We start from the raw sequence: 25,648 nt of genomic DNA, 5'->3' as shown, positions 1-25,648 counted from the left end.
AGGTAGGTTTATTCCTAGGTATTTTATTCTTTTTGTTGCAGTGGTAAGTGGGAGCATTTCCTTAATTTCTCTATCAGATTTTTCATCATTAGTGTATAGGAATGCAAGAGATTTCTGTGCATTAACTTTATATCCTGCTACTTTACCAAATTCATTGATTAGCTCTGGTAGTTTTCTGGGGGCATCTTTAGGATTCTCTATGTATAATATCATGTCATCTGCAAACAGTGACAGTTTCACTTCTTCTTTTCTGATTTGGATTCCTTTTATTTCTTTTTCTTCTCTGATTGCTGTGGCTAAAACTTCCAAATCTATGTTGAATAATAGTGGTGAGAGTGGACAACCTTGTCTTGTTCTTGATCTTAGAGGAAATGGTTTCAGTTTTTCACCATTGAGAACGATGTTGGCCGTGGGTTTGTCATATATGGCCTTTATTATGTTGAGGTAAGTTCCCTCTATGCCTACTTTCTGGAGGGTTTTTATCATAAATGGGTGTTGAATTTTGTTGAAAGCTTTATCTTCATCTACTGAGATGATCATATGGTTTTTCTCCTTCAATTGGTTAATATGGTGTATCACATTGATTGATTGGCATGTATTGAAGAATCCTTGCATTCCTGGAATAAACCCCACTTGATCATGGTGTATGATCCTTTTAATGTGCTGTTGGATTCTGTTTGCTAGTATTTTGTTGAGGATTTTTGCACCTATGTTCATCAGTGATATTGGCCTGTAGTTTTCTTTCTTTGTGACATCTTTGTCTGGTTTTGGTATCAGGGTGATGGTGGCCTTGTAGAATGAGTTTGGGAGTGTTCCTCCCTCTGCTCTATTTTGGAAGAGTTTGAGAAGGATAGGTGTTAGCTCTTCTCTAAATGTTTGATAGAATTCGCCTGTGAAGCCATCTGGTCCTGGGCTTTCGTTTGTTGGAAGATTTTTAATCACAGTTTCAATTTCAGTGCTTGTGATTGGTCTGTTTACATTTTCTATTTCTTCCTGGTTCAGTCTTGGAAGGTTGTGCTTTTCTAAGAATTTGTCCATTTCTTCCAGGTTGTCCATTTTATTGGCATAGAGTTGCTTGTAGTAATCCCTCATGATTCTTTGTGTTTCTGCAGTGTCAGTTGTTACCTCTCTTTTTTCATTTCTAATTCTGTTGATTTGAGTCTTCTCCCTTTTTTTCTTGATGAGTGTGGCTAGTGGTTTATCAATTTTGTTTATCTTCTCAAAGAACCAGCTTTTAGTTTTATTGATGTTTGCTGTTGTTTCCTTCATTTCTTTTTCATTTATTTCTGATCTGATCTTTATGATTTCTTTCCTTCTGCTAACTTTGGGGTTTTTTTGTTTTTCTTCCTCTAATTGCTTTAGGTGTAAGGTAGATTGTTTACTTGACATTTTTCTTGTTTCTTGATGTAGGATTATATTGCTATAAACTTTCTTCTTAGAACTGCTTTTGCTGCATCCCATAAGTTTTGGGTCATCGTGTTTTCATTGTCATTTGTTTCTAGGTATTTTTTGATTTCCTCTTTGATTTCTTCAGTGATCTCTTGGTTATTTAATAGTATATTGTTTAGCCTCCATGTGTCTGTAGTTTTTCAGTTTTTTTCCTGTAATTGATATCTAGTCTCATAGCGTTGTGGTTGGAAAAGATACTTGATACAATTTCAATTTTCTTCAATTTACCAAGGCTTGGTTTGTGACCCAAGATATGATCTATCCTGGAGAATGTTCCATGAGCACTTGAGGAGAAAGTGTATTCTGTTGTTTTGGATGGAATGTCCTATAAATATCAATTAAGTCCATCTTGTTTAATGTGTCATTTAAAGCTTGTGTTTCCTTATTTATTTTCATTGTGGATGATCCGTCCATTGGTGAAAGTGGGGTGTTAAAGTCCCCTACTATGATTTTGTTACTGTTTATTTCCCTTTTTATGGCTGTTAGCATTTGCCTTATGTATTGAGGTGCTCCTATGTTGGGTGCATAAATATTTACCATTGTTATAGCTTCTTCTTGGATTGATCCCTTGATCATTATGTAGTGTCCTTCTTTGTCTCTTGTAATAGTCTTAATTTTAAAGTCTATTTTGTCTGATATGAGAATTGCTGCTCCAGCTTTCTTTTGATTTCCATTTACATGGAATATCTTTTTCCAACCCTTCACTTTCAGTCTGTATGTGTCCCTAGGTCTGAAGTAGGTCTCTTGTAGACAGCATATATATGGGTCCTGTTTTTTTTATCCATTCAGCCAATCTATGTCTTTTGGTTGGAGCATTTCATCCATTTACATTTAAGGTAATTATCGATATGTATGTTCCTATTACCATTTTCTTAATAGTTTTGGGTTTGTTTTTGTAGGTCTTTTCCTTCTCTTGTGTTTCCTGCCTAGAGAAGTTCCTTTAGCATTTGTTGTTAAACTGGTTTGGTGGTGCTGAATTCTCTTAACTTTTGCTTGTCTGTAAAGTTTTTAATTTCTCCATTGAATCTGAATGAGATCCTTGCTGGGTAGAGTAATCTTGGTTGTAGATTTTTCCCTTTCATCACGTTAAATATGTCCTGCCCCTGCCTTCTGGCTTGCAGAGTTTCTGCTGAAAGATCAGCTGTTAATCTTATGGGGATTCCCTTATATGTTATTTGTTGCTTTTCCCTTGCTGCTTTTAATATTTTTTCTTTGTATTTAATTTTTGATAGTTTGATTAATATGTGTCTTGGCGTGTTTCTCCTTGGATTTATCCTGTATGGGACTCTCTGTGCTTCCTGGACTTGATTGACTAGTTCCTTTCCCGTATTAGAGAGGTTTTCAACTATAATCTCTTTAAGTATTTTTTCAGACCCTTTCTTTTCTCTTCTTCTTCTGGGACCCCTATAATTTGAATTTTGGTGTGTTTAGTGTTGTCCCAGAGGTGTCTGGGACTGTCCTCAATTCTTTTCATTCTTTTTTCTTTATTCTGCTCTGTGGTAGTTATTTCTACTATTTTATCTTCCAGGTCACTTATCCATTATTCTGCCTCAGTTATTCTGCTATTGATTCCTTCTAGGGAATTTTAAATTTCATTTATTGTGGTGTTCATCATTGTTTGTTTGCTCTTTAATTCTTCTTGGTCCTTGTTAAATGTTTCTAGTATTTTCTCCATTCTATTTCCAAGATTTTGGATCATGTTTACTATCATTACTCTGAATTCTTTTTCAGGTAGACTGCCTATTTCTTCTTCATTTGTCTGGTCTGGTGGGTTTTTACCTTGCTCCTTCATCTGCTGCATATTTCTCTGTCTTCTCATTTTGCTTAACTTACTGTGTTTGGGGTCTCCTTTTCGCAGGCTGTAGGTTTGCAGTTACTGTTGTTTTTGGTGTCTGCCCCCAGTGGGTAAGGTTGGTTCAGTGGCTTGTGTAGGCTTCCTGGTGGAGGGGACTGGTGCCTGTGTTCTGGTGTATGAGGCTGGATCTTGTCGTTCTGGAGGGCAGGGCTGGGTCCAATGGTGTGTTTTGGGGTATCTGTGACTTAGTATGATTTCAGGCAGCCTCTCTGCTAATGGGTGGGGTTGTGTTCCTGTCTGGCTAGTTGTTTGGCATGGGGTGTCCAGCACTGGAGCTTGCTGGCCATTGGGTGGAGCTGGGTCTTAGTGTTGAGATGGAGATCTCTGGGAGAGCTCTCGCCAATTGATATTACGTGGGGCTGGGAGGTCTCTTGTAGTCCAGTGTCCTGAACTTGGCTCTCCCACCTCAGAGGCTCAGGCCTGACACCAGGCTGGAGCACCAAGACCCTGTCAGCCACATGGCCAGGTATATGGGGATTTTCTTGCCTTTTTGGAAGTCTGAGGTCTTCTGCCAGCGTTCAGTAGGTGTTCTTTCAGTTACTTTCTGTGTGATGCTAAGGTTACCAGTATCCTCTCTTCCTTGGGTCCAGGGCCCTCACCATGGGCTCTGGGTACAAGAGATGTGAGAATGATGTAATGTCTACACACCCAGCACGCTGCCCCAATGCTCAGAGCCTTCTTCTCATATCCTGGCCCAGCTCCCTGACCTCCAGCGCAAGCTGCTCTCCCAGGAATAAAGCACTTCTTCCCACTGGCTGTTTCCTATTCTGGGGCCTTATCCCCTGCCTCAGCCCCAGCACGAGTCAGAGGGCCCCCCACATTAGACAATTCAAGGGCTATTCATCGAGCATCTATGGGCCAGGGACTCTCCTAGGAACGGAGTTACTACATTGAGGGGGCCGAGCCGGTAGCTGCCAGCACGCAAGTGGCTCGTGCCAAGTAGGGCTCTAACCCGTCCCAGGAAGAAGCCACCCCTCCTCACCTCCTACCAGAGGCCCAGCTACTTGCTAAGCAAGGGAGAGCCACTGGGGAGGCACACACTGGACAAACTAGAGCTGGTCCAGAGGAGCACAGAGTTCAGGGGTGCAGACTCTCAGAAGTACGCGCGTTTAGGGCCAGGCATGTGCATTTTAACAATAAACTTTCCATCGGAAGACAGTACTATATTCCAGATACACAACTGATTTTAGCATGTCTTTTGATCTGTATCAGTAGTATTTTTTTTTTAATTTCTTGCTCTGTGATCAAACAGTCTTAATGGCAAGTAAGAAATTCAGAGGAAAGAGAATTTTCTTGACCTTTGTTGTTAAGATGTTAGCACTGGCATGTTTGGGCATAGATCTCCATCTCAGAGAGAAAGGGTGGCAGGTGGCAGTTCAGGGGCCCTTCATCTGAGAGTCCTCCAAGGCTGCATTTCTTAAAGTCATTTGCCCTTTTATTTTCTTATTGTTGATCAGGCATCACAAGGAAGTGTATAAATCAGGCATAAGTACGTTAATTTCTAAAGGACGTTATTCTTTCTTCTGACTGGAATGATTTTTCATCTGCATTCAATATAATGATCCCATTTTTATAAAAGGAATTGTTTCTGAAGACCGTGAGCAATTCAGAACTTGAATAATTCAGCAGTAATTTTCATAAAGAAATAAATGTAAGGTAGGTAGTATGCTTTTTCAGAGCTTAGAAATTTCCTGAAATTGAAGTGTAAAGGCACATTGCTATGGCATTTACTTTGCAGCTATGTCACCAATATTTTTTCATCATCCCTGCCTGATATACAGTGATTTTTGCCAACACGAAGCTGTGCTCCTATAATGCTGCTTTAAAATTTTCAGAACGTTCCCTCTAGCATTAACTGAAAAACATTTGGCCCTTCCTTGATTTGGGGATCTGTTTTTCCACTCTTATATTGACACCACAATTTAATGAACATTTGAATAACATTATTTGTAGTATATAAAATTATTTAAAATTTTATGCGTAGTGAATGTTAAAATAAAAGCGCCATAATCCCTAAATCAGTCTCAGAAATTTCTGATGCATGTAAAAGGCATCACAAAACTGATAATATTGACAAGGAAAAGGAAGCACTTCTGTTTCCATCTAAGGTGGTTTATCTGCAGCATGGCTTAAAATTCACCTTTTTTCTTTAAGAATGACATTTTTGTATGATTTAATATATTTTACACAAACGTTTGAATTTTTCTTTTTTTAAATTGCACTATTTCTAGTTGCATAATTTGTTTGCATAAAATAGAATGGCATATATTCTGGAATGTTCCTTGGTAATTCAGTAAAGTTCTTACTGATCATATAATTAGAGGGAAATAGCGTGAATACATCGGAGACCTATTTCAGCAGCGTGTGTGGTGATGCCAGATGAGTGATTCTTATCCCATAATGGAGGACACCTCTTCATGTGCTAGAAATTTATGACCCCATGTGTTAATGTGTACCTTCTTTGAACGGTTGTTAGTAAACCCTGGCATTTCTCATTTTTTGGATGTTCTTTTCTATGCTGCAGGGTGATAATCCTCTTTTAGTCATATAATCTTCCCCTATGGGTAAAATAGGGAAGGATGGACTTATATTGTCTTCCTTATAGCCTTGTGCCAGGGCTTCCCCCCGATGTAGGATTTGAAGATCACCCCAGCAGTTCAGAAACCCATTTATGGCCAACACAGCCTTGAGGTGAGAACAAAGACTTTGATGTTTAACAGCCTAGGTTTCAGTCTTAGCTAGGACTTAGCCAAGTTGATTTTTCTGTCTCATTTTCCTCTGTGAAATTTAGTTAATCCAATTTAAATCATGAGATTGTTGTGAGGATTGGATGAGGTAAGAAAATGTGTAAAATGTCCAGTTCTCTGACCAGTTCATAATAGGCAGTTAACAAGTAGTATAACTATACCTATGCTAGCGTACTCATAGGATGGCTTTTCTCATCTACTCTGGGTGGGTTTTACTAGTTTAACTGTCAAAGAACAGCTTCATTTTCCTTACTTGTAGCTCATGGTAGATACCTCCCTGTTTCTCACCCTAACCTGAACTCTCAAACATTCTCTTGTTATGCAGAGGAGGGAAGGTCTCATTTTTTGTAGATCTAAAAAAATGCATTTCATTCTATCCTTCCCGGTTTACAGCAGGGCATGCCAGCTAGAAACACTTGAGGTGGAACTATCCACAGGGTATGGCATTCCGCATCATGCTCAAGGGCAGGGACACCCCATCCGCGTTCCCCGCCCCGGGACCTCAGTCACCCTCGCTGTTGTGAGCTCCTCTGGCTCCCTCAGAACTGGCTCTGTCCATGCTCTCCAACTCAGAATAATGGCAGATTGATAAAATGGAGGAGAAGAAGTAGGGAAGCGCAGCAACAGATTTTCTTCTTTAACACTTTTTCCCAAGGGAGGGTGAAGACCGTCGCTGTCTCTTGAAGGACGTGATGTGGCACAAGCCTTTGGTCTGGAACAGCACCGAGTTTGGAATCCCAACTCCATCCCACGGTGGCTGGAGCTTCAGTGGTACATTTAGCCTCACTAAATCTGTCGTCATGTTTATAAAGGAAGAGAGAGTGTTATCGTTTGTATTTCCCTGACTTTTTATGAGAAATAAGTGAAATATCTGAGCCATAGTTATTTCTCCATTGCTTCCCTTTTCCTGACTACATGTTTTACAAGTTAAAAAAAACTAGAATGTATGTTCACTCACATGGTGCTTTCTGCTGCTGCTTTGAGGGTCACGGAAGTTGTTTCCCCATCTTGTAACTAGTGTTGGTGGAACTGTATTCTGGCTTTCCTCCACATTTGGCTCAGCCCCCAGGCACAGGCTCATAGCAGCGGTATTTACCCAATGCTGTCGTTCCCAGACTTGACGTTTTGTGACCTGTCATCTCACGGCCTTCAGGGTGCCACGGGCATCCTATCACTCAGGGCAGAATTCAAGTATACGACTTATGACGGGAATTTCACATAATAGGGGAAAAGATATAAGTCAAAAGGTTTCATCCTGACTGTGTTAGTGTGCATTCTTGACGCATTTTCTTGCGAGCCTCCAAAGACATATATAACCATGGGGTGAAAATAAAGGGGTTTCTTGGATTGAAAATCGAAACAAAATGACGATTTCATTTTAAAAGTGCTATTTCCAGTCGTTTTATCAAATACAGGAAGAAGTAAATTCTTTGCTATCTCCAGCAGCTGTATAGCGGTTCAGAGTACTCTATGAAAATATGTAATGTTAGGGCATTTAAAATCCATTTTATCATGCAGAAGGTTTTGTGCAATAGATTACTTGCCCTTTTTAAATGAGAAAGCTGTGATCTTTTGCATTCAGCCACCTCCTCTGTGTAAGGATTTTTAAAACCTTGTACCTCGTCATGAATTGCTAAGAGTAAAATTTGCTTCCTGCTGTTTCTAACCAGTACCCTCCACCTACTATCGCTATTAATTTGAATAATTCACAACTTCCTGACCTATGCAAATTTGAGAGAAACCGTCAAAATAAGAAAGATATAATTTTGTATGCATTTTCCCTATTTCGATGTGCATTCTTTTATGCAACCTTTTATTTAATATAATTTCGAAAGTGGAAAAATTTCAAGAATAGTGACCTGTTTATCATTCTTTCTTTAGAGACAGGTATAGTACATAGAGAGATAATACAATATAGAGATAACATTTACTTTTCTTGAACCCTTTCAGAGTAAGTTGAACATATTGTGCCCCTTTGGCACTAAGTTCTTTAGTGTATATTTCCTAAGAACAAGGACAAATACTTATGTAACCAAATTACAGTGATAAAAATCGGGAGGTTTAATTGGCAGTCCAAGTCCAAATTTCATCAGTTGTCCAATGCCCTATATGACTATTTTATCCCTGTTCTAGGATCCTATCCAGGGGTTAGACACTGCATTGAGGTACCATATCATTTTAATCTCCTTTACCTGGGATTAATTAGTTCCTGAGTTAATTTTTTTTCTTTCTTGACCTTGACTCTTTTGAAGAATGAGTCTTTTTTGATGCTTTTAGTAAGAACGCCACAGAAATGATGCTGTGTTCTCCTTATTATATAGTATGGAGAAACACGTAATGTCAGTTTGTACCAGTGTAGCTGATGTTAATTTTGATAACTGGATTAGGGTATTGTCAGCCAGGTGTCTCTACTGTAAAGTTACTGTTTTTCCTTTTTAAATAATGTGTAATTTATGGGGACATGCTTTGAGACTACGTGCATACGCTGTTCCCCATCAAACTTATCCACTATAGTAAACATTCATTAATGATTTTTATACCTCCATCATTACGTCTGTGTTTATTTCTTGGCATCCTATTTTAAGAAATATTCCTTTTCTCTCCTATTTGTTTATTTAGTAATTTATTCGTATAGGTTTGGGCCAATAATTTTTTATTATATTCTGAAAATTTTAATCCATTACAATTATTATTTATCTTGATGATCGAATTCTTCTACATTTGACCAGTGGGAGCCCCTCAAGCTGGCTCCCGTGTCTTTTTGATGTTTCCATCATACTTTGACCACCTTGTTGCTTTTTAATACAAGATCTTGCAGACTTATTTTGTACTTTTTCTGTCCCAGCCTTGGTATCAGCCTCTTCTCTGAGGTACTCTAGTTCCTTTTCCTGTGGAATATTAGCTGTAAACCAAGGTGCTGGCATTAGCTGCAATCATTGCTTTAGACGAGTCATCGTTCCTAGTCCTCCTCAACAGAGCTGAGAAATACATCAACGTTCATCTGTCTGTCTATCTATCTATCTGTCATCTGTTGTCTATCTAATTATGTATCTATCTACTGTCTATCTAGCTATCATCATCATATATCATCTATCTTTCATCTGTTATCACCTATCTTCCATCTGTCCGACTATCATCATCTGTCTTTCACCTATTTATCATAAACCATGTGTTCATGCCCGGGCTTCCAATTCCAAATCAGCACCACAAGTTACATTTTAAAAAATTTTCTTTTTTTATTGAAGTATAGTTGATGTACAATATTGTGTTAGTTTCAGGTATACTTATTGTTTTATAAGTGATTCAGATTATATATATATATATATATATATATATATATATATATATATATATATGAATATATATATATATATATATATTCTTTTTTAGATTCTTTTCCCTTATAGTTTATTAGAAAATATTGAGTAGAGTTCCCTGTGCTATACAGTAGGTCCTTGTTGGTTATCTATTGTATATATAGTAGTATGCATATTTTAATCCCAAACTCCTAATTTATCCCTCCTCCCCGGCTTTCCCCTTTGGTAACCCTAAGTTTGTCTTCTATGTCTGTGAGCCTATTTCTGTTTTGTAAATAAGTTCATTTGTGTTATTTTTTTTAAGATTCCACATGTAAGTGTTATCATATGATATTCGTCTTTCTGTGTCTGACTTACTTCACTTAGTATGTTAAGAACCACAAGTTACATTTTTGTCTTTCTCCTTTTTCATGTTTGTAACCACTTCTCCAGCAGTGACAAACCTGACTCATGTTTTCTTCAGTATATGTGCTTATTTACTCAAGCATGGAATACACAGGGAGAAGTTTCAGAATTGCTAACCCAAACCAAAAAGGAGACCTTCTATGTAGAGGTCAATGTTGTTTACAGTTCTTTTATTTCAAAGCAAAGTTTACATATAGTGAGAAGCACACATCTTAAGTGTGAAATTCACAGTTGTGACAAGTACATACACGTGTGTAACTGACATTCCTGTCTTAACTAAGATATAGAATATTTCTGTCATCCCAGAAAGTTTTCTTATACCTTTCCCCAATTAACTCCTTGTCCCCAAAAGGTGACCATTTTCCCCGTTTTTTCCACCATGGATTAGTTTCTCCTGTTCCAGAACCTTACACAGATGGAATCTTACATTTGTGTGTGACTTCTCTTGTTGTTGCATGTAGCAGTAGTTTAATTTGTTTTTCTTCCTGAGTATGATTCTATTGTAGGAATGCACCACAACTTGTTCATCCAGTCTCCCTTTAATGGACATTTCAGTTGTTCCAGGTTGTAATGAATAAATATTCTAAGGATATTCTTGGACCAGTTTTACAAATATACTTATTTTTGCTCAATATTTAGGGGTGGAGTTACTGGGTTGGACGGTAGATATTAGTTTATTTTATAAGAAACTACCACACATGTTTTCAAAGTGGTTTTGCTATTTTTATATAGCCAGCGCTATATTAACTAGCAATGTCTGAGATTTCAATTAGCCAACGTTTGGTGTTATTCGTCTTTTTAATTGTACCCATTCGGGTGTTCTAGTGGTATTTTGTGATTTTATTTGCATTTTCCTGATAACTAATAATTGTGAATATCTTTTCATGTGCTTTTTGGCTATTTGTACATCTTCTGTTTTGAAGTGTTTATTAAGCCTTTGCTCATTTTTAATTGGGTTGCTTATCTTCTTTTTTACTGAGTTGTAGGTATCTTTTATATATTTGGCATAAAAGTCTATTGTTAGATATATGTTTTGCATGTGTTTTCTCTGTGATTTGCCTATTCATTTTCTTCGAAGTGTCCTTCGACTGGCAGAAGTTTTACATTTTAATATATTCCAATTTATCAATCTTACTTCTTTGTTGTTAGTGATTTCTGTGTTGTGTTTAAGAACTATCGATTGGCCACAAAGAAATCCTCCCATGTTTGTTTTCTGTAAAGATGTTATAGTTATCGCTTTTATGTTCTGGTCTGTGATCCATCTCAAATTGATTTTTGTATACACGGTGAGGTGGAGGTTGAATTTTATTTTATTTTTCCCATGTTGATATCCATTTTTTCAATGCCATTTATTAAAAAGATTTTCTTTTCCTCGTTAAGTTGCTTAAGTGCCTTTGTTGAAAATCAGTTGACCTCATAAATGTGACTCTATTTCTGCACTATATATTCTGCACCATTGAACTAGGTGTTGATCCTAAATGCAATGTCAAACTGATGAGAGTAGCTTTATAGTGGGTCTTGAAATCAGGTAATGTAAGTTCTTTGTTCTTTATCGAGATTGCTTTGGCTGTTCTGCATTATTTGCATTTCCATATAAATTTTGAAATCATCTTATCAAATTCTAAAGAAAGCAGGCAGGGATTCTGGTTGGAATTATGTTAATACATAGGTTAAGCAGGAGATCACTAGCATCCTAATAACTTTTGAGTCTTCCAGGCTATGAACATGACTTATCTCTTTATTTACTTCGCTCTTCAGTTTTTTTTTCACCGCCGTGCTTTGCAATTTTCAGTGTAGAAGTCTTGCGTATCTTTGTTAAATTTATTTCTAATAACTTTACACTTTTTATATTATTGTAAAAGAATTTATTTTTATTTCATTTTCTAATTTTTGCTGCTAATACCTAGAAATACAATTGATATTTGCAGATTGCAGAATAAATTCACTAATCAGTTCTAATAGTTTCTTTACAGATTCCTTAGTATTTTTTACCAAGGACATAATCAAGTTGTCCGTTAACACAGGCAGTTTTACTTCCTATTTTCCCAACATTATTTCCTTCATTTCTTTTTCTTGCCTTGTGCACTGGCTAGAACCCCCTGTGCAATGTTGAACAGAGGTGATGAGAGCAGATATTCGTGCCTTGTTTTCAACTTTAGGGGGAACCATTCAATATTACACCATGAAGTATAATCTTAGCCGTGGGTTTTTCCTAGATGTGTTTTATCAGATTGAAGAAAATTCATTCTATGCCTAGTTTATTGATGGGTTTGTATCATGAACGAGTATTGAATTTTAAACTGACTTTTCTACCTCTACTGAAATGATCATATGACTTTTCTTTCTACTTTTTACATATGCATATGTAAAATTTTTATTAATATGGTAAATCACATTGGTTGATGTTAAATTATTAAACCAACCTTACATTTCTTGGATTACTCCATCTACTCATGCTGTATCATACTTTTTATATTGCTGGATTAAATTTAATCAGATATAATGCAAATATTTTCTCACAGTTTGTGGCTTGTCTCCTGATTCTCTTTATGGTGTCTTTTACTGAGCAGACATTTTAATTTTAATGAAGTCCAGCTTATCAATGATTTCTTTCATGGATCATGCCATTGGCGTTGTATCTAAAAAAGACATCATTGTACCCAAAGTCATCTAGATTTTTTTTTGTTATCTTCTAGGAGTTTTACAGTTTTGTGTTTTACATTTGGTTGGTAATCCCTTTGGAGTTAATTTTTGTGAAAGGTAGAAGGTCTGTCTCTAGGTTCTTTTTTTGGAATGTGGATGTCGTTGTTTCATCACCATTTTGAAAAGACAGTCCTTTCTCCATGAACTGCCTTTGATCCTTTGTCAATGATCAGCGGGCAATACTGTGAGGGTCTGTTCAGGGCTCTCTATTTCGCTCTGTTGATCTATTTTTCTATTTTTTCACCAACACCACACTGTCTTGATTACTGTAGCTCTATAGTAAGTCTTGAAGTTGGATTGTGTCCGTTCTTTGACTTTGTTCTGCTCCATCAATACTGTGTTGATTTTTCTGGGTCTTTTGCTCGTCATACAAACTTCAGAATCAGTTTGTCAATATTCACAGAGTAACTTGCTGAGATTTTGACTAGGATTGAATTGAATCCACAGAATTTGGTATATAGACCTACTGACAGAGAGATGCTGGGAATAACTCTTTGTTAGAACTCGTCACTGTGCACTAAGACTTTTTCTGATTGGTGACCTGTAGGCTCCTGATCGGCCTTTGGGGCACCCCCGTTCAACTCCTCAGTGCCTGCAGTTTTAGCCAAAGTGCCACAGATAACAAGGTTATCCTAGTTACCATAAGATATGACGTGATACTCAGACTAAATGTATTATTGGAAAAATCAAATACAATGATTAGGGTGATGAAAATACATGACAACCTGTTGCATCCTTTACCTTTGAATGTTTTCCTAGCATTCTCTAAACAGCCTCAGATGAACAGGCTTGGGTACTGTGCTCAGCCTCCCTGTGAGGAAGGTGATGGGCAAAGAAGCTCAATTTCTCCCCTCATTAGGAGAGGTGTCAGTTACCAAGCACCGGGACGCACATTTGCACCTGAGCTCTGTGTTGTGCTGTGAAAGCCTCCTGATGGTTCTTGGCACGTGGTCCCAGGCCCAACCATAGACGTTCCGAGGTTCTGTGGGAAAAGTGGGCTCAACTCCGGGTCCTTGAGGCCCTCGGCCTCTTTCTCCTCCAATGTGGTGTGTCTCAAAATAAGAAACCAACTCTTGGGGCAAATCATTGTGATCTGTCAGCTGGATTAAACCATCAATAAGGTCGATGACTAGAAGAGATACTAACGCATTTCAACCAGTCGAAACCAAACCATCAAACCAAAAACTGTCAACGAGTTATTTTACCCTTCATGGCAAACTCGCCTTTTGGCCGATTAGATATGCAGTGAAAGCGCTTGCTGAAAAGATGCTTATAGTGACAGCACCAGGCACAGTTTGTACCATGCTGTCTATCACTTACCTGTAATTTCCTTGTCCTCTTTGTCTTCATTGAAATTATTTGCTCATCTCTAAAAATTCAGCTTAATTGTATTATCCTTTATGAAACACCTTTCCTTGACAACTCTGTCCCCATGCTGGTAAAATTGTCCACACCTTGTCCGTGTGTCTTCTGCAGCAACGGGAATATAACGTCATCGTGGCACCTTTCTCTTTTCTTATGTGTTTATTTCCTTTGTTATGTTCTTACTCATTTATTTGTGTGATGCAATAGAAATGACTAATGAGCGAGTTCTGAGACTTTTCTTTCCTCCCAGGACACAACAGAGAATTTTGACTCTGACATGCCAGTTCTTCTTGAAAATTCTTGAGGCTAAAAAAGAGGGAAGATGGGGCTTCCCTGGTGGCGCAGTGGTTGAGAATCTGCCTGCCAATGCAGGGGACACGGGTTCGAGCCCTGGTCTGGGAAGATCCCACATGCCACGGAGCAACTGAGCCCGTGCGCCACAACTACTGAGCCTGCGCGTCTGGAGCCTGTGCTCTGCAACAAGAGAGGCCGCGATGGTGAGAGGCCCGCGCACCGCGATGAAGAGTGGTCCCCACTCGCCGCAACTAGAGAAAGCCCTCGCACAGAAACGAAGACTCAACACAGTCATAAATAAATAAATAAATAAATAAATAAATAAAAGAACGTGAATTTCTTTAAAAAAAAAAAAAAAAAAAGAGGGAAGCGATGCAGGTTCCATAAGGAGATTGTGAGAGACAGTGGAGGGAGCAGCCGGATGAAAGAGGGCGGCTACCGAGAGGCAGGCTGCGGGCGGGGCTGATGCGCTGCCCTTTCAGTTTGCTCTTGGTCTGCACTCTGTCCTTGGAGTCTGCCATGAACCCAAATCAACCACGAACGAGAGAGCTGGGAGCCTACAGGAGACCGTCCACAGAAGGCAGCTTTCCCAGGCATAAAGCAGTTAGGAGCAGGGGCGAGCAGGGTTGTAATGAGGCAAACAGAGTATCCAGCCCCGGAGAGCATCTCTTACGAGCACTTTCTAGGAAGAGCCTGCGGCAGCTTCCTTCTGGGTCCCCTTGATCTTATTTGAGTCTTTACTTTTTCCTAACTCAATTTTTATGGCCAAATCCTGAGCTTGGGGTGGGATCAGCTTCCCTGGAAATGCATAGACTGTACTTGTGGACAGGTTCCGGCCTGGATAATGAATCCGGGTACTTTTGGAAAGAGGAGCTGGATGGATGTCGGGCGGTCAGGAACACCAGGTGTCCCCATGGAACCCAGTGCAGGAAAATAAATGATTGTAATGGATAGAAACGTTGACTCTTTAAAAAAAATTTTAAAAATTTCTTATTAAAGTATAGTTAATTTACAGTGTTGTGTTAGTTTCACGTGTACAGCAAAGTGATTCAGTTATACATATACATATATATTTTTTTCAGATTCTTTTCCATTATAGGTTATTACAAGATATTGAGTATAGGTCCCTGTGCTCTACAGTAGGTCCTTGTTGGTTATCTGTTTTGTATGTATGTGTGTGTGTGTTAATCCCAAACTCCTAACTTATCCCTCCCCTCCCCCACTGCTATCCTCTTTGGTAACCATAAGTTTGTAGAAGCACTGATTCTTTTTTTTTTTTTTTTAATAAATTTATTTATTTATTTATTTATTTTTGGGTGTGTTGGGTCCTCGTTGCTGTGCGTGGGCTTTCTCTAGTTGCGGCCAGCGGGGGCCACTCTTCATCGCGGTGCGCGGGCCTCTCACCATCGCGGCCTCTCTTGTTGCGGAGCACAGGCTCCAGACGCGCAGGCTCAGTAGTTGTGGCTCACGGGCCTAGTTGCTCCGTGGCATGTGGGATCTTCCCAGACCAGGGCTCGAACCCGTGTCCCCTGCATTGGCAGGCAGATTCTCAACCACTGCGCCACCAGGGAAGCCCAGCACTGGTTCTTAATCTAGTTTTAATAACTAGAACACAACGCTATGTAGATCTGTAGGATTTAAGAGCGTGTCCATGAGGCATGAAAGCAGAAATAATATTGTTTGATGTCTCCCATATATCTTTAGCATTATGTGCATTACATAAATTAACATTCATATAGGCCCAGAGAATTAAAATAACTCATCCGAGATCACTTAGCTGATAATTAGCAAATATGGACTTCCATGTCACAGTTGTTTTTTATCTAAATGTAAAATTTCCAGACCTTGCTTTTAATTTCTCCTAACTTCCAGTTGAAAAGTCCTTTAAAATCTTTAGGAATTCCTCATTACTTTACAAAGGACAAGCTATAATTTATTATTGTACAAAAATTCCAGATGTAAGTTCATTGTGATTATACAAGTGCAACTGAGGTTTAACTGAGACTCAGTTTTACCTTCAGTAGTTGTATAAATCCATTGTCATTTCTGCATCTCCACTAAGATGTTTATTGGCGGTGTCGGGGTGAAAATTATTCCATTATGCTCTTGTTTACAGTAGCATTTCTCACCTGTGTGCTGTGGAATACTTCTTCCTTAATATGCTCAAGGTGTGGTTATATAGGTTTGAGAAATTATATCAAAAAGTTCTAGCAGGTTCTTTACTCCAGAATTTCTCAGCGTCCTTAAATAATAATATTCATTGTGAATCTCCAGGAAGGAGATAAGTTATGTAGGCTTTTGAAAACTTATTTAATCATAGAACCTTTTTTTAAAAAATTTATTTATTTTATTTTTGGCTGCGTTAGGTCTTTGTTGCTGCACGTGGGCTTTCTCTAGTTGGGACGAGTGGGATATACTCTTCGTTGCGGTGCGCGGGCTTCTCATTATGGTGGCTTCTCTTGTTGCGGAGCACGGGCTCTAGGCGCGCGGGCTTCAGTAGTTGTGGCTCGTGGGCTTCAGTAGTTGTGACTCGCAGGCTCTAGAGTGCAGGCTCAGTAGTTGTGGTACATGAGCTTAGTTGCTCCACGGCATGTGGGATTTTCCCGGACCAGGGCTCGAACCCTTGTCCCCTGCATTGGCAGGTAGATTCTTAACCACTGTGCCACCAGGGAGGCCCTAGAACCTTTCTTCTATAGAAAACCTCCTATCATTTACCTGGAATAGTGCTCTGGAGAACAGTTAGTGAGACAATAGCTTGAATGTATTAGGAGAGAGCTGTCTTCTCCCATTTTGATTTAATCACTAAGGAAACAGAAGCTTATATGTGTTAATATGATTTTAACCCAAATTAAAGCTTCCTAAAGCATAAATATCCCATGCAATTGAAAATCATAGACATATAATTTAGGGCTACTTCACTGTTATATCATGTCTTCTTTTATTTTAAATTAAGCCACGTACAGTTCTGTCATATAAAATACCTGCATTTTTTGTATCCCTTTACAATTTTGCTTCCCCAGAAAAATCAAAGTCAGTTTTGCTTCCCCAGCAGAAAAGTTTTGTATTATTAAAGGAATTTCTGTAAGGAAAAATAACCAATCGATTATTTGGATAATCTTTTCAGGGCCTGCTCTGGACGGCATGTAATAAGGGATATTTTCAAAGCATTTTTATTTCAAGTCATAATTTTCAAAACTAGTGCTGGATTAGTTTTTATATCTCAAGGATGTCTTATATTCATCATCCCTTTCAAAGATCAAATTAACATGACTTTGAACTCTCATGTTTACCATTGAAGGAATCTGTTTTTCTCCAAGTTCTCCTTCTAGCAGTAGGAAAGGCCAGCTCTGGACACTAAACACAGGACAGTCTGTCCATAGAGTCACCCTGTCTGCTGACCCGCCCACCCTGATTTTACGTCCTGACAGGGGCATCTCATTACAGAGGTTCTCTGGACCCCGACTCTTGGAACTTTTGGGTCAGTTCTTCTAAGCAACTCTCCCCCAGGCACAGCTCACGATCAGAGGGGGGACTTGCTTATATCTGTGGGGCCAACGTGGTATCTGGTGATGTCCGAAAAGCAAGGTGAGTTCCAGGCAGAGGCCATTGAAATCATCACCCAGGAAACCAAAACTGCAACATTCCCAAATGTCCGTTCCTGAACCCAACCAGAGAAAAAGGAAGTTCCTCTTTATGGGAACCTGACCGCACATACTTTATTCTAAAAACACCCTCAGAATTAGGAAAGAGCACACAATCATATGGTCAGATTTGACTCAAAGCAGGGGTTGTTCATGTACCTGTCTCTGAAGCAATATTCTCTGACTGGTGCATTCTGAATATGGTCTCATCCAGTCATAAAACATTAGAGCAGAGAGTGGCCTTAGATATTATCTATTGAGTTTGGGGATGATGGCAGTGAGAAGGATAAGCATAAATGTTTATTCAATAAAAGAGTGGGATGATTCTAAAACGGTATTCAAGCCCATCAGCAATTCTCAAGATTCATAAATAAAGTTGTATTCTTCCACAGATAAGACCTAAAGATCATTAACACGAACATTTCATGAGAATCAGGAAATGGATGGCATATGCACAAGCTTAAGAGGTCAAATGTAAATAACGTTGAATGAGGCAGGATCAGTTTTAAGCAAAACTATTTTAAAACTCTTTAAAGTTATATCATGGTGTTTGAAATCACACTTTAAACGTGTTTTCATATCTCACATTAAAAAACAAAATGGAAATACCTTTGGATATTTTAATAGACAAAGGTGAAAAATAAAGCAAAAGAATTTTCCAAATTCAGCTTAAATTATGATGGCTATTGTTTAAGAAACCCCCAAAATTAAGGATCAGTATAACTAACTGGTATGTATCTATAGATGAAGGAAGAACCACGGTGCTCTCTGGTGGTAATATCCTTGTATCTGCTTGAAAAAAATAAAATCAACTAACTTCCAGAAGTAAATAATGATTTTTTTTAATAACTTCCATTCAACACGATTTTCATGTAATTAGGCCATATTTTTTGAGCATAAGTTTAAGAGCTCACCATACCTGTATAACCTGAGAATTATGGGAAATTCAGTTCTGTTTTGTGGCCAGAGCTAGAATTCTGTCTGTGCTTCTGCGCCTTTGATGTGTGAACGTTGAGGGTGAGGGGACCCGTGGGTAGAGATCCAGGGAGGGGTAACCAGTGGAAACTGAAATGAGGGAGCTGGGTTTACGGCCGTTCCTGAGCTCGGGCACCATTTGGAGGGCAGATGACATCTGTGTGGCTGCCGAGTTGGGGCACATCTGTGATGTGTGTGAGGAAACCGGACCAGGTGATGGCAAAGCTCCCCCATCCCCGTAGGGTCCTGCCCAGTCATACACGTTCTTAAGTTTCTCGTATGAAACGTAAGTGATGGATGAATGCCCTGCTTAGGGGGTGAGATACAGAAGATGAGCAGGCAGAGTGAAGTGTGGCGTCACACGTTGATGGAGGGGCCTGGGTTTCCAAGGCAAATCCACTGAAATACATGACAGACTGTGAGCCAGGCACACGGGAGGCGGATGTGGATTTCTGAAGGAAAGGAATCTACACTGACGAAGGGAGTTGACCTCAACCCCGTCAGATCCAAAGAGTCTTTTCCTTATAACATAACAACTTTTTGAAATAACCGAGCTGATATTTTGTCATTTCTTTTAAAAATGTAAAATGTTTAAGTTCCAGGAAATGCCTGGCTTGCATTCCCCTTACTTGACTGGCTTTTTAATTTTTTTAAAAAACAAAATTGCCCTCATTAGACCCGTAATTAGTAGACTGAATATAAGGTCTCCCTTATTCTCAGCAGGTCCGTGGCTCACACAGGATGCAGTTTGCGTTCGCAGAGACCAAGAGCTGGGCCTGCACGCAGGTCACACTCTGCTCATGGAGCTGAGTCCCGGGATGTGACCCACGTGCCATTTTCCAGCTTATCCACCCAAGGGGATAGCTTCTCCCCTGGGACCTGTGTCTCTGCCAGTTTGGCAGAGTTCACCCTAACAGTTGAGAAAGGGAGGAGGCCAGCTGGTCTCCTTGGACTTGGCTGCCAGCAGGAAACGGATGGACCACCCGTCGGTGGGTCTGTGCCCGTGGCGGCTGAGGTTGGACACGGGGCAGCAGGGGAAACGAGGTTCCTTCCTCTCCGTGGCTGCCGCCCACTTCTTTGATCTCGTCTGAGTCTGTTCGCATTTCCTCTTGTCCTCCATCCTCCAGACTTACTCTCTTCCCTCCATCTCATTCCAGCTTGGGGCTGGTGCCCTTGACCAGGGCCTCGGCCGCTCTCCCCACAACCTCCTGCCTGGCGTTGCGTCACGCAGGCCTCAAGTCCCACCCTCAGAGACGCCTTTCCCAGTCATTCTACAGATCTTGTCCTCCTTCCCCAGTCACTGTTTACCAGTCACTCGTTTTCTTCACAGCACTTACCTGAAATTATATTTTTATTTGTTGATTGTGTGTTTTCCTCCAATAGAAGATGAGCTCTGTGCAAGCAGAGATCTTTCTACCTGGACGTGGGAAGTCCCACTTGCGCTGAGCGGATTAACAAGGGGCCTGGTCACTCATGGACCATGACTGTTTTGTGGCCAGGACCCCCTGGGTTTGCAAGATCATGAGTGCTTTTCTCTGAGTAAATTCTAAACACTAGCAGTTAAAATCACTGAACTCCTTAAACAATTATGACCATAATTTATCATTTCTAATATTGTATTTTTTTTCAAATTCGAACAAACCAGAAATCAGAATGCATCTTATAGTTGAACTCATACCAGTTTAATTGGCTGCATGTATTTTCTTTCTTAATGGAACATAAAATAATGTGTATTTCACAACCTATGGCATCCTAGATTCAACAAAATACAGTATTTCGTCAGAAGCTGAAAAAAGGGCTATTAAATAGCATCTCCTACTGGTGAAGTATCACGAGGTCATCTCACTCTCTTTTTTGGCTGGGGCTTGGCTTCACATCCTGGCTCCCTAGATCAATGGTTGTATGAATCTGGCAGAAAAGGATCTGAGATTGCTAGCACCTCTGTAAGTTAATGGCAACCCCCTTCAATGACAGAGCCATTAGGGCTGGGCAGACCATAGACCTGAAGATGCTGTAGCCTATGTCCATTTAGTATAGTGCTTCTATTTATGGAGCTTGGAGACTAATCTTGTCAAATTTAAGTATTAATCACTGTAGTAATCTGTTTTGAAGACTTCTAGCTTAAGGCGGGCAGCCCTATTTCTTTATATGGTAAAATTTCAAACACCTGTAAAAATATTTTAAGATAGTAAATATAATATTGTGGGAATGGCTGGCATCTACTGAGCAGGCAGTGCATTCGTTGCTTTACTTACGGCGAGAGCTTTACTCCTATTAACCATCCAGCCTTAGACACCCTTTAGAGTTGAATATAATGTCCAGTTTACTGATGGATCTGAGGCACTGAGAGAGTAAATGACTTCCTGGAATACGCCTAGATGACAAATCATGGGGCCGAGTTTTGAAACCAGGAAGTCTGGCTTAAGAGTCTGCAATGTTGATCATCACGCTATCCTGTCTTGTAAAATATAATATTATATAGACAAATACATATATCCCTGTATTATTTAAGGTAAATGACAAAGACTTTGCCACTAGAGGCAGATCCCTTGTGACAGGAATCATTTGTAGCCGCTGCTGTGTTGTATGACCTTTCTAGCCATTGTTTTTCCAGTTTGTTATAAACTGATCAAAGATGGAAATCTGTCACTATCTCCTTCTGTTTGTATCTATCTGTCTGTCTATCTATCATCTATCTGTATACCTGTCCATCAGTCTGTCTATCTTCATCCATCTGTCTGTCTGTGAGCTCCCACAGTTTCTAGGAGAATACTTTATGCTAGTCATGGACTCGACAGATTCTTGTTGAATAAATTAGAAAATGTCCCTGGAGAAAACCAGTCACTAACTCTATTCCAGCTGGTTATTTTTTGCCTGTAGATAGCTCACAAATACTTGGACTCCACTTTACTCATACCTCTTAGCAATCAAAGGCACCCTTGCAAGTGAAGCCTCATTTAAAAAGTACACCCACAAGTAACTCCATGCCTGGTCCAGTAGAAAGCAGCATCCAACATCTCATCTTTTACTTAATATCCCACCCAAAAGACCAAAGTCACACAAACTTCTCCTTCTGGATAGCAGTGTTTTTATGGAGAGACAGGGAATAATGGTACAAGAGGTGATGCTGAAGTCACAGATTGAAATCCAGGGAGCCTGGTGTAAAAAATAAAATAAAACTGGTGTAAAAAATAAAATGAGGGGCTTCCCTGGTGGCGCAGTGGTTAAGAATCCGCCTACCAATGCAGGGGACATGGGCTCAGTCCCCGGTCTGGGAAGATCCCACATGCCGTGGAGCAGCTAAGCCCGTGCGCCACAACTACTGAGCCTGCGCCCTAGAGCCCACGAGCCACAGCTGCTGAAGCCCCGCGTGCCGCAACTACTGAAGCCCGTGTGCCTAGAGCCCGTGCTCTGCAACAAGAGAAGCCACCGCAATGAGAAGCCTGTGCACCTCAACAAAGAGTAGCCCCCGTTCGCTGCAACTAGAGAAAAGTCCTCGCACAGCAACAAAGACCCAACGCAGCCAAAAATAAAATAAATAAAATAAAATAATTAAAAAAAATTTTCTTTTTAAATGAGTCTCTGTATATTACCACATGGTGGCACCATAAATCCACTTATATACCTACCATGCCTTGGCAGCCAGGAAAAGAAAAAAGGTATGCATTATAGCCCATTGATTTACACAAAGTCGACAAAAAGTCTACAGCTTCCTAAACATGGGTAACAATGTATGTACATGAGAAAGAGAGACAGAGACAGACTTTTCTTAGGATGGATTTCCCTGCAACTCAGAATTGAAAAGGAATCCAGCCTGCAATAGGGTAGAATCTCAGAAATAGTAAAGTAAAACCGTATTCATCGGGAATCTACTAAATTTGAATTCAGATTATTTGGAAAGGAAGCTGTTCTTTGCATTAATATAGGCAGCTCGCTTACAGCTTCTTCTGTGATCAGGAGAAGTAGGAGGATGTGTTAACCTGGGTACAGATGGTCCCAGCTCTGCCCCTTACAAGCTGCAGGAAATGACACTCGGTTCCTTTTTCTAGCAAATGGGTAAAACAACCTGATTCACAGAGAGTTGTTTTGAGATAAATTTCTCATTACATTTCCACTGATAAAAGACTCTCAGTTGATGAGCCTGGCACCCCCCTATTCTGCCATTTCCTTTGAGAATCCTGTCCCCCTCAATACGAGGCTATTTGCCAACCATTTGTTAAAGGGCCACTTCCTATTTACTGTGAAACTCCTGTAAAATACATACTTAGATATAAAAATGCTTAGTGAAAAACAGGGTTCTACACTATACTGGGCTTTTGGAGAATCAATTAACAATATTTTATTTTCTTTAAGAACCTGCATTGTGCTTGGTGGATGAAAGAACAAGGATTTTATTTATTTTGGTTTTAAAATAAAATATGTAAAATTCTTACAAAGTTAAGACTGGAAAGAACATACCTTTTTTTCTCTTCTACTACTAGTAGGTCTAAAATGACAATATAGTTTGACTTCATGAAACAATACTACTATTTTTATGAATTATGCATTTCACAGTTACGACAGTAAAGGGCAAAACAAGCAAAAAAACAGTGAGAAATGTTACTCCCAGATACAGTCCTTGGGCCAACTTTGTGATGGCTGTCTTATCTCAAAAATATACACAACATTTTTTCTCAGGTTGGCATGTGATAAAGTTTCAACAACATTTAGATAACAGTCTTTAAGATATAACAGTATTTAAGATATGCAGTGACACCACTGGTTTGGTGAAGGCTATGATTTACCAGGAAGAGCACAGATTCTAAAGCCAGGATGGCACTAAAAAGTTTCCTTTGTTTCATTAGGTGGTTCTTTAGTTTTATGGAAGAAATTGAATTTGAAATGGTAAGTTAGAGCAATATAGTTAGAGAAGGGGAGGAAACGTAGAAATGATGGGCGATCTAATCTTGATGGCAGAGAAAGCGGATTAGAAGGTGAAGCAAAAATCAGATGGGCTTCGTAGGTGGTGAAATGACAAAAACAATTTAGGACCACAGTCTAGAGGGATGAATCTGAGAATGATTTGAATTGTGGTCTGATACCTGCGATTTTGTAAGTCATCAAGTTTAACATCAAATCTTAGTAAAGTTTGAAGCTTTAAGGGGACAGGTTTAAGATAAAGGAAGAAATACTATTAATGCAGTTATGAGACTTTCATATTTAAGAAGCCTATAAGAAAGGCTTAAAAATACGGCAAGCGAATTGTGAGGATTTATCTGTTAAGGTCCCGAGGAAGGTCTCTACCTTTGCTCAGATAAAAGCTCGGGATGTTTAGTGGTGAGAAGAGATGGGGTCGGGAGGGGATTGACACTCACCCTCACTTTTCTGCAAATTATTTTCCATCCAATTATTTTTAGAAACTTGGAGCTGGAAATGGTCTTGCAATCATACCACCTTATTTTAAAATGAGGAAATTGAGGTACAACGATATTTCCTGGCTTATCTCAAGCTGGGGGAAAGACTAGGTTAACAGAAGTGGTCAAGACGGCAGGATAATTTGATTCTCAGGCTCCGGTGAGTGAGGGGGGATGATCTACCCACCCAGAAACCTCTGAGACTCAGGAGAAAGATCAAAGAAGGATGCCAGGGGTGCGGAGGGGGTCAGAACAGAAAAGCTTTACTGTCTTTGTGTGGCAGAGGTGTTCTGTCCAGTCACTGAGGCCGCCATAACAAAGTACCACAAACTGAGTGGCTTAGAAACAAATGTATAGTCCCACGGTTCTGCAGGCTGGAAGTTCAAGATCAAGGCGTCTGCAGGGCCGAGCTCCCTCTGAAGGCAGCAGGTAAGGATCTGCCCTGGCCTCTCTCCTGGCTTCTGGCCGTTTCTTGGCTTGTGTCAGCATAACTGCAGTCTTCGCGTGGCAGCCTCCCTGTGTGCAAGTCTGTTTCTTCACGTGACATTCTTTTTACAAGGACACCAGTCAAACTGGATTAGGGGCCCACTACTCCAGGAAGACCTCATCTTAACCCATTACATCCAAGTAAAGGCACATTCTGAAGAACCGGCGTTAGGACTTCGATGTATGTATTTTGCAGGGGACACAATTCAACTCATAACAGGAGGCGGTTGACTCTTTATCAATAATGACAGATTTTCTGAGTAACACCATCCTTCTAGTGATGAGGGCCTTTGTCTACACCTTAATTTTGTTGTTCCCTAGGGCTCCATTTATAATCCTTTTCTCATCCTCTGCCCTCTTCCTGGAAAGCTCATCCACTCCCAAGGCTTAAACTGCTACCTTTATATTGGAGACTTCGCAGTCTGCGTGGCCCAGCCGTACCCCTGTCCTGAAATCCAGGCCTCTGTGACCCGCTGCCTGCCCACGTATCACTGGATGATAATCCAGGCGCGGAATCCTCCGTAAGCACCAAACTGCACTTCTTCTCCAACCCCAGCCAAGCAACTTCCTGCCCAGGTGAGAGGCGCCTCCGTGAGGCCACGGCCTTATCCTGCCACCTGGACACATCTTTGGTGTTTCCCTTCCTCTTACCTTCCGCGTCCAGGGGGTCAGTCAGCCTCACAGATGACCCTCCCTGCCCTCTTGTAAATACTACCTCTCTGTTTTAATTCCCCTGTGTGGTCCAGGCCCTCCTTTTCTCTATGTGGATAGACTGGTACTTCTACTTTTATCTTGTCCTTCTCCAGTCTGTCCTCAGCCCTGAGGTCAGAGAAATGTTTCTGACACTCGATCCAACCACTTGACTCTCCTTTCAGTCTGAAGACTTGTAGAATCTGTCCGTGTCTCCAGCCTCAGCTGTTCTCTTCATTTTTGTGTCCTTAATTTTTAAACCATTCACTGAGAAACTGCTGTGTGCCCAGCACCGGTCCAGGCACAAATAGGATGCAAGGGAGGCGTG

The 25,648-nt window shown here is 40.1% G+C and overlaps 1 protein-coding gene across 8 annotated transcripts in view; it reads left to right on the top strand.

Moving 5' to 3' along the window:
• LOC309615454 (uncharacterized protein) overlaps window positions 1–25,648 on the top strand; it is a gene marked incomplete at its 3' end in the record, with an annotated part of 196,475 nt that overhangs the window by 54,726 nt on the left and 116,101 nt on the right. The window lies entirely within an intron of this gene.

The sequence above is a fragment of the Balaenoptera borealis genome (assembly GCF_965194805.1).
Source record: "Balaenoptera borealis genome assembly, chromosome: 18".
In the NCBI taxonomy this organism is placed as follows: domain Eukaryota; kingdom Metazoa; phylum Chordata; class Mammalia; order Artiodactyla; family Balaenopteridae; genus Balaenoptera; species Balaenoptera borealis.
The sequence above is the reverse complement of the archived record's forward strand: the minus strand, read 5'-3'. Positions and strand labels throughout refer to the sequence as shown.